We start from the raw sequence: 8,322 nt of genomic DNA, 5'->3' as shown, positions 1-8,322 counted from the left end.
TTTCCCTTGTATTCCTTCCTTCCATCCATCCTTCCTTAATTCCCTCCGTCCTTCCTTCCAAGTATTAAATCCCTCACAACCTTTGGACATAGGAAATGATATTAAAACATTGATGGGCTTGTATTCACTTTCCCTAATCCATTAAGTGATATCAACCCACTGCAAACAAGTGCTCTGAAAGACCATAGGAAATCAGATCCCAGAAATCCATGACTGTCAGCTGAGAGTGTAACAGCACTCTAGCAGCAGTTGTCTGAAAGTGACAGCTAGAGGTCAAGTTTGAATCTGCGGGTAAGTGGCATGAAGTTTTTGCAAAGCATCTAAGATAAAGGGGCAGGACTTTTCATACTTTTCTAGACTTCACAAACTAAACCCAAAAACCCCCTGAAAATAAACACCACCACAATTTTCCATGTCAGTGGTAGAAGCAGAGTAATATCAAAAACTCACTAACCTAATAGACGATTTCCATTTCTTAGTAATGTCTCTGATGATCAGCTGTATTAAATATTCCCATGGCCCATCTTGAACTCTGGATCATATAGTTAAGATGGTGGACAGTCTACTCAAGTTCATATCAGATTCACCATTGATTGACTTTGTAACTGTAGGTAAGAATCCTCAGCTCTGTATGTCTCCATTGCCTCTAACTCTTCTTCTTTTTTAAGTATAGTTGGTTCACAATGTTGTGTTAGTTTCAGGTATACAGCAAAGATATTCAGTTATACATACATGTATAAACATATAAGTATTTTTTTCAGGTTCTTTTCCCTTATAGATTATTATAAAATATTGAGTATAGAAACTTCCTTGGTGGCTTAGTGGTAAATAAAATCAGCTTGCCAAGGCAGGAGACACAGGTTAGATCCCTGGTCCCGAAGATCCCACATGCTGAGGAACACCTAACCACGTGCACCACAACTATTGAGCCTGTGCTCTAGAACCCAGGAGCCACAACAGCTGAAGCCTGAGTGCATTAGGGGCTATACTCCATGGCAAGAGAAGCCACTGCAATGAAAATCTTGCTCACTGCAACTAGAGAGTAGCTAGCCCACACAGCAATGAAGACTCAGCACAGTCAAAAATAAATTAATTAAATATTTTAAAATACAGCACAGCTCCCTATGCTAAACAGTAGGTCCTTTTGGTTGTCTGTTTTGTATATGGTAGTGTATAGATGTTAACCCCTAGCTTCTAATTTATCCCTCCTCCTCCTTTCCCCTTTGGTAACCATAAGTTCCTTCTCTACATCTGTGTCTATTTCTGTTTTGTAAATAAGTTCATTTGTTTCATTTTCTTTAGATTCCACATATAAGCAATATCATATGATATTTGTTTTTCTCTGTCTGACTTACTTCACTTAGCATGATAGTCTCTAGGTCCATCCATGTTATGTAATTGGCATTATCTCATTCTTTTTATGGCTGAGTAATATTCAACAGTTAGAACTGGACATGGAACAACAGACTGGTTGCAAATAGGAAAAGGAGTCCGTCAAGGCTGTATATTGTCACCCTGCTTATATAACTTATATGCAGAGTACATCATGAGACATGCTGGGCTGGAAGAAACACAAGCTGGAATCAAGATTGCCAGGAGAAATATCAATAACCTCAGATATGCAGATGACACCACCCTTATGGCAGAACGTGAAGAGGAGCTAAAAAGCCTCTTGATGAAAGTGAAAGAGGAGAGTGAACAAGTTGGCTTAAAGCTCAACATTCAGAAAACGAAGATCATGGCATCTGGTCCCATCAGTTCATGGGAAATAGATGGGAAAACAGTAGAAACAGTGTCAGACTTTATTTTGGGGGGCTCCAAAATCACTGCAGATGGTGACTGCAGCCATGAAATTAAAAGACGCTTACTCCTTGGAAGAAAAGTTATGACCAACCTAGATAGCATATTCAAAAGCAGAGACATTACTTTGCCAACAAAGGTCCGTCTAGTCAAGGCTATGGTTTTTCCTGTGGTCATGTATGGATGTGAGAATTGGACTGTGAAGAAGGCTGAGTGCCAAAGAATTGATGCTTTTGAACTGTGGTGTTGGAGAAGACTCTTGAGAGTCCCTTGGACTGCAAGGAGATCCAACCAGTCCATTCTGAAGGAGATCAACCCTGGGATTTCTTTGGAAGGAATGATGCTAAAGCTGAAGCTCCAGTACTTTGGCCACCTCATGAGAAGAGTTGACTCATTGGAAAAGACTCTGATGCTGGAGGGATTGGGGCCGGAGGAGAAGGGGACGACCCGGATGAGATGACTGGATGGCATCACGGACTCGATGGACGTGAGTCTGAATGAACTCCGGGAGATGGTGATGGACAGGGAGGCCTGGCGTGCTGCAATTCATGGGGTCACAAAGAGTCAAACACGACTGAGTGACTGAACTGAACTAAATATTCTATTGTGTAAATATACATTTTATAAACATGCCACATCTTTTAAAAATTTTATTGGAGTATAGATGATTTACAATGTGTTAGTTTTTGCTGTACAGCAAAGTGAATCAGTTACACATATGCATATATCCACTCTTTTTTAAAGATTCTTTCCTCACATAGGTCATTACAGAGTATTGAGTAGATTTTTCTGTGCTATACAGTAAGTTCTTATTCAGTTCAGTTCAGTTCAGTTCAGTTCAGTCGCTCAGTCATGTCCGACTCTTTGCGACCCCATGAATCGCAGCACGCCAGGCCTCCCTGTCCATCACCAACTCCCGGAGTTCACTCAGACTCACATCCATCAAGTCAGTGATGCCATCCAGCCATCTCATCCTCTGTCGTCCCCTTCTCCTCCTGACCCCAATCCCTCCCAGCATCAGAGTCTTGTCCAATGAGTCAACTCTTCACATGAGGCCAAAGTATTGGAGTTTCAGCTTTAGCATCATTCCTTCCAAAGAACACCCAGGAGTGATCCCCTTCAGAATGGACTGGTTGGATCTCCTTGCAGTCCAAGGGACTCTCAAGAGTCTTCTCCAACACCACAGTTCAAAAGCATCAATTCTTCGGCTCTCAGCCTTCTTCACAGTTCAATTCTCATATCCATACATAACTACTGGAATTAGGTATCTATTTTAAATACTGAAGTGACTTAGCAGCAGCAGCATCAGTGTGTATATGTCAATCCCAGTTTCCCAATGTATCCCTCCATTCTCTTACCTCCTAGTAACCGTAAGTTTGGTTTCTACATCTGTAATTCTATTTTTGTTTTGTAGATTAAAACAGTTAATTTATACCCTTTTTTTTAAGATTCCACAGATAAGTGAAATCATATGATATTTGTCTTTCTCTATCTGACATATTTCACTCCCTATTACAATCTCTGTTGCTGCAAATGGCACAGTTTGCTCTTTCTATGGCTAAGTTTCCATTGTATATATGTACTGTATCTTCTTTATCCATTCCTTTGTTGATGGATGTTTAGAACAAAAATGAAAAGACAACCCTCAGAATGGGAGAAAATATTTGCAAACAATGCAACTGACAAGGAGTTTATCTCCGAAATATACAGCTCAATAAAAAGTAAAAATTAAAAAAAAATGGGCCGAAGACCTAGATATACATTTCTCTAAGGAAGACACACAGATGGCCAAAAAAAGGAACATGAAAAGATGTTCAACAACATTACTTATTAGAGAAATGCAAGTCAAAGCTACAGTGAGGTATCACCTCAGTTCAGTTCAGTTCAGTCGCTCAGTCGTATCCGACTCTTTGTGACCCCATCACACTGGTCAAAATGGCCATCATAAAAAAAAATTTCTAAACAATAAATACTAGAGAGGATGCAGAGAAAGGGGAACCCTCTCACACTTTAGGTGGGAATGTAAACTAGTACAGCCACTATGGAGAGCAGTATGGAGGTTTCTTAAAAAACTGAAAATAGAGAGATAAGGCCCCCTTAAAAAAGTGTTTAAGGTTAAATGAAGTCATAACTGTGGGACTCTGATCTCAAAGAATCAGTGCCCTTATAAAAAGAGATCTCAGACAGCAAGCTCGCCCCTCTCTCCATCCCTCTCTTCCTCTTTCTTTGTCTCTCTCTCGCCTTCCATGCACATTGAGGATATTGCTTTTGTGGATGTAGCAAGAAGGTTGCCCATCTGCAAGCCAGGAAGAGAGGCTTTGCTAGTAACTGAATCCACTGGAACCTTGATCTTAGACTTCCCAGCCTTCAGAACTGTGAGAAGTAAATTTCTGTTGTTTAAGCCAGAGAAAGAGAGAAAGACTTGATTGAGGAGCTGGGATTTAATCTGAGTCTCAGATAATCCAAGTCTGTGCTCTCAAATTCTTAGGTCACACTTTGCCCAGATATCCCCTCACAGCAGTTTCTATTGTTTTAAAAATTATTATTTTATATTGGATCTAGTTGATTTACACTGTTGTGTTTGTTTCTGGTGTACAGCAAAGTGAATCAGTTACACAAGTACATAAATCCACTGTTTTTTTCTCAGTTCTTTTCCCCAATAGGCTATTACAGAGCATTGAGTAGAGTTTCCTGTGCTATACAATAGGTCCTTATTAGTTATCTGTTTATATATAGTAATGTGAAGGCTTCCCTTCTGAACAAAGACTGTGTCACGTCTTTTAGCCAATAGCAGGAATAAACTTGAACATATATACCCTATGGGGTAGATGTAATTTTCTAAAAGGCCAAAGGCCTGGTTCTAGCTAGTCCCTCTCACATCAACAGCTCTGAGCCTGTTGAATGGGCCACTGAATCTCTCCAGGACTCAGATTCTTCATCTGTAAAATAAAGGGCCTAGGCCAGATGGTCTATGTTGCTGTCTAGAATGTTCCCTGACATTCTTAGTGCCATGATTTCCACGTTCAGAATGTTAACGGCTGTGATTTTACTAATGTTTCCTCCTCCTAATGGAAAGATGGGTCTCTTTCCATTCCTTCCACCAATTTCTGAATGCCAATATTCTCTCATTTCCTAAGGTCTGTCTCAAAAGGAATGAGAAATAAGTGTACTGGGGAAGAAATTTGATACCACCACTTGGGCAAATCTCAGACCAACTCTGATTATTGGTTTCCCTCTCTGTAAAAAAAAAAAAATAATAATTGCAATGTTTGTCATGCATCCCTTATAGGCTCGTTGGAAACATTGATGAATTAGTTTATTCATCATCCTTGCAACAGACCATTGCAAACAAAGTATCACTAATTGCCAGCTCCTCCTGAACCCCCTTGGTTCCTCTCCTGGGGCTCATTCTCATTGTGCTGTGTTGTTCCTGGCATTGCTCCACTACCAGCCTGCAAGACCCACTTGAGGACTTGAGGGGTGGGCCTGGGGCCAACTCATCCTTCCATTTCCTCACATAGATGGAGCTTGATGAACATTTATTTCATGTCCTCATTCATTTAACAGATAATTATTAAACCATGCTGGGCTACGAGAGGCTGTGGTGAGCGAGACAATTGTCCAGGGGACTCACAGATACGAACCCAGTGAACGTAAAGTTGATTAATTGTTGCAGTAAGTGCTAAGAAGGAATATTACAACTGTTAGTAGTGTGGGTAGAGGCTTCCCTGGTGGCTCAGTAGTAAAGAATCCACTTGCCAATGCAGGGGACACAGGTTAGATCCCTGAACCGGGAAGGTCCCACATGCCGGGGAGCGACTCAGTCTGTACACCACAACTGCTGAGCCTGCGCTCTAGAGCCACGGGCTACTGAAGTCTGCTCGCCCTGCAGTCCGTGCTTGGCAATGAGAGAAACCACTGCAATGAAAAGCCAGTGCACTGCAACTAACGAGTAGCCCCCCCCTCACCACAACTAGAGAAAAGCCCTCGCTGCAACGGAGACCCAGCACAGCAAAAAATAAATAAATAATTTAGAAACATACTAGGGCTATGTCCAGGAAACTTAATGTGATGGTCAGGGGAAGGCTTCTTGAAGGAACAATAGCGAAGCCGCGATCCTCAGAAGTCAATTCTGAATTAGAGCATTTGAGTCTCCCCCTGCAGGACCGTTGAGGTCAGCTGAGTATATTCAGCTTGTTACCAAAGTCTGAGACCACGTCAGATTCCACCTCTGTGATGACACAGCTGCTCCTCTGTGACCCCAAAGTGCATCGCATCCCTTCAGCAAATGACAAGCCTGATTTCCTCGTCACCCAGCCTCACACGCATCCTACAACACAGCCTGCTCTTTTCCCACTGCCCAGTGGCCCACAGCAAAGGGAGGAAAGTCACCTTCCTCTCTGAAAATCATCTCAAACCCCCAGTGAACATGACTTTTTCCATTTCCCCAGCCCAAATTTCCTTCCTCCCTTTTCCTCAGCCACTGACCCCAGCCCTTCACACATCACCCCCGCCTTGACAGTGGGTTTACAACTTTCTTCTCAGCTACCCCTGCTACCACCACCCAGCACCACCACCACTCACCTCCAGTTCAATTCTCAACTAAGCAGACCTCTGATTAAAAAAAAAAAGTGAACTCTTGTTTCACTGCAGTGTTTTTTTGGTCTGGGCTATTTGAGGTGATGGTCATTTCCCGTGCCCCTTCCATCCCCAAAAGATGGAAACCCATCTTTTTCTAGTAGTCATGTATGGATGTGAGAGCTGAGTGCCAAAGAATTGATGCTTTTGAATTGTGGTGCTGGAGAAGACTCTTGAGAGTCCCTTGGACAGTAAAGAGATCAAACCAATTAATCCTAAAGAAAATCAACCCTGAATATTTAGTGGAAGGACATGCTGAAGGTGAAGCTCCAATACTTTGGCCACCTGACACAAAGAGCTGACTCATTGAAAAAGACCCTGATGATAGGAAAGATTGAAGGCAAGAGGAAAAGGTGATGGCAGAAGATGAGATGGTTAGATAACATCACCGACTCAATGGACATGAAGTTGAGCAAACTCCGAGAGGCAGTGGAGAACAAAGGAGCCTGGCGTGCTGCAGTCTATGGGGCCGCAATGACTTAGCCACTGAAGAACAGCAACTATCTCTTTCCTTATCAGTGGGATAGAGGGCAAGCCTGGGAATTAGGATGGCAGGCCACGTGAGGTCACACAGCTGACCCTACACAGTTCAGCTCTCTCACAAGCTTTGCTCAGCAGAGACTTGTGAAGTTGATGAGCAGCTCTGATGTGATAAAGATGTGGTATTCACCCCCTCTCTGGTCATAATAACACTTGAGATGTGGACTTTCCCTTGTGGTGACTCAACGCCACTTTACACTGCGTGGGGGAGGACACGTGGCTATTTTAAGTGTTCATATCAGCTAATTCACTGGGTTCTGGGCAATGTAAAAAATCTAGTTAAATTGTCCTCTGGGGCCAAAATAAGAACGTGTGGCTAAGTTTCTAGAAACTGGTAGCATGTAGCAGAAGTGAACATTTAAATTATACTCACTTAAAACAGCTTAAGACCTTGATTCAGTCAGATATAAAATGGGAATAAAAATGTCATGGAGACTTCAATATAAGATAGAATACAATAATTCAAGAAACTAATACAGTTACTAGAATTCAGTGAATTCTCAACAAGCTCTTACTCATTGATTAAATTGAAGATAACAGGAAGTTTTCATGAAAAACATACCCCATGAAGGAGCACTTCTCTGAAGAAGGGAGACATAGGAAAATGGCAGTTTTCTGGCCTGAAGTCCTCAGATATGCATCCATACACCTGCGACCATGGACACATACCATGTGACTCAGTGCCTCTGCATGTGTAGAGCTCAGGGGAAGGGAGATGATGGAGGAAGGGGTCAGTGTGGGATTTCCCTAAGCAGAGGCAAAGAGGAACATAAAGTGAGTGCTGAGTCTCACCCCTGAGAATAAAAGTAGATGACAGGTAAGTCAATCCCAACATCCCAATTCACCCTCCCCCCATGTGTACTTCCATGTATAAAGCAGATAGCTAATGGGAACCTGCTGTAAGGCATAGGGAGCTCAACTTGGTGCTCTGTAATGACCTGGATGGGTGGGATAGAGAGGTGGCAGGGAGGTCCAAAAGGGAGGGGGATTTATATGTACAAATAGCTGATTCACTTCATTGTACAGCAGAAACTAACACAACATTGCAATTCAACTATACTCCCAATAAAAAGTAATTAGTTAAAAAAATAAAAACAATTGCAACATAAAAAAAAAATCATAGATGGAAAATTCCAGAGGGGTATCAGCCATGGAGTCGCAAAAAAGTTGACCACTTCGCAACTAAATAACAACAGATCAGCAAGGGTTAAGCAGACACTGAGTAAGAATTAGTGAGATTCTAGAAGTACCTTCAAGTCTTGAATGTACATAACTGTAAAGGTAGTCAGCTCCCTGAAAACATATAATAGAATGATCTGACGATGAATAGACAGAAGCCTTATA

The sequence above is a fragment of the Budorcas taxicolor genome, chromosome 16, assembly GCF_023091745.1.
Source record: "Budorcas taxicolor isolate Tak-1 chromosome 16, Takin1.1, whole genome shotgun sequence".
NCBI classification, from domain to species: Eukaryota; Metazoa; Chordata; class Mammalia; order Artiodactyla; family Bovidae; genus Budorcas; species Budorcas taxicolor.
This window is presented reverse-complemented; position numbering follows the sequence as displayed.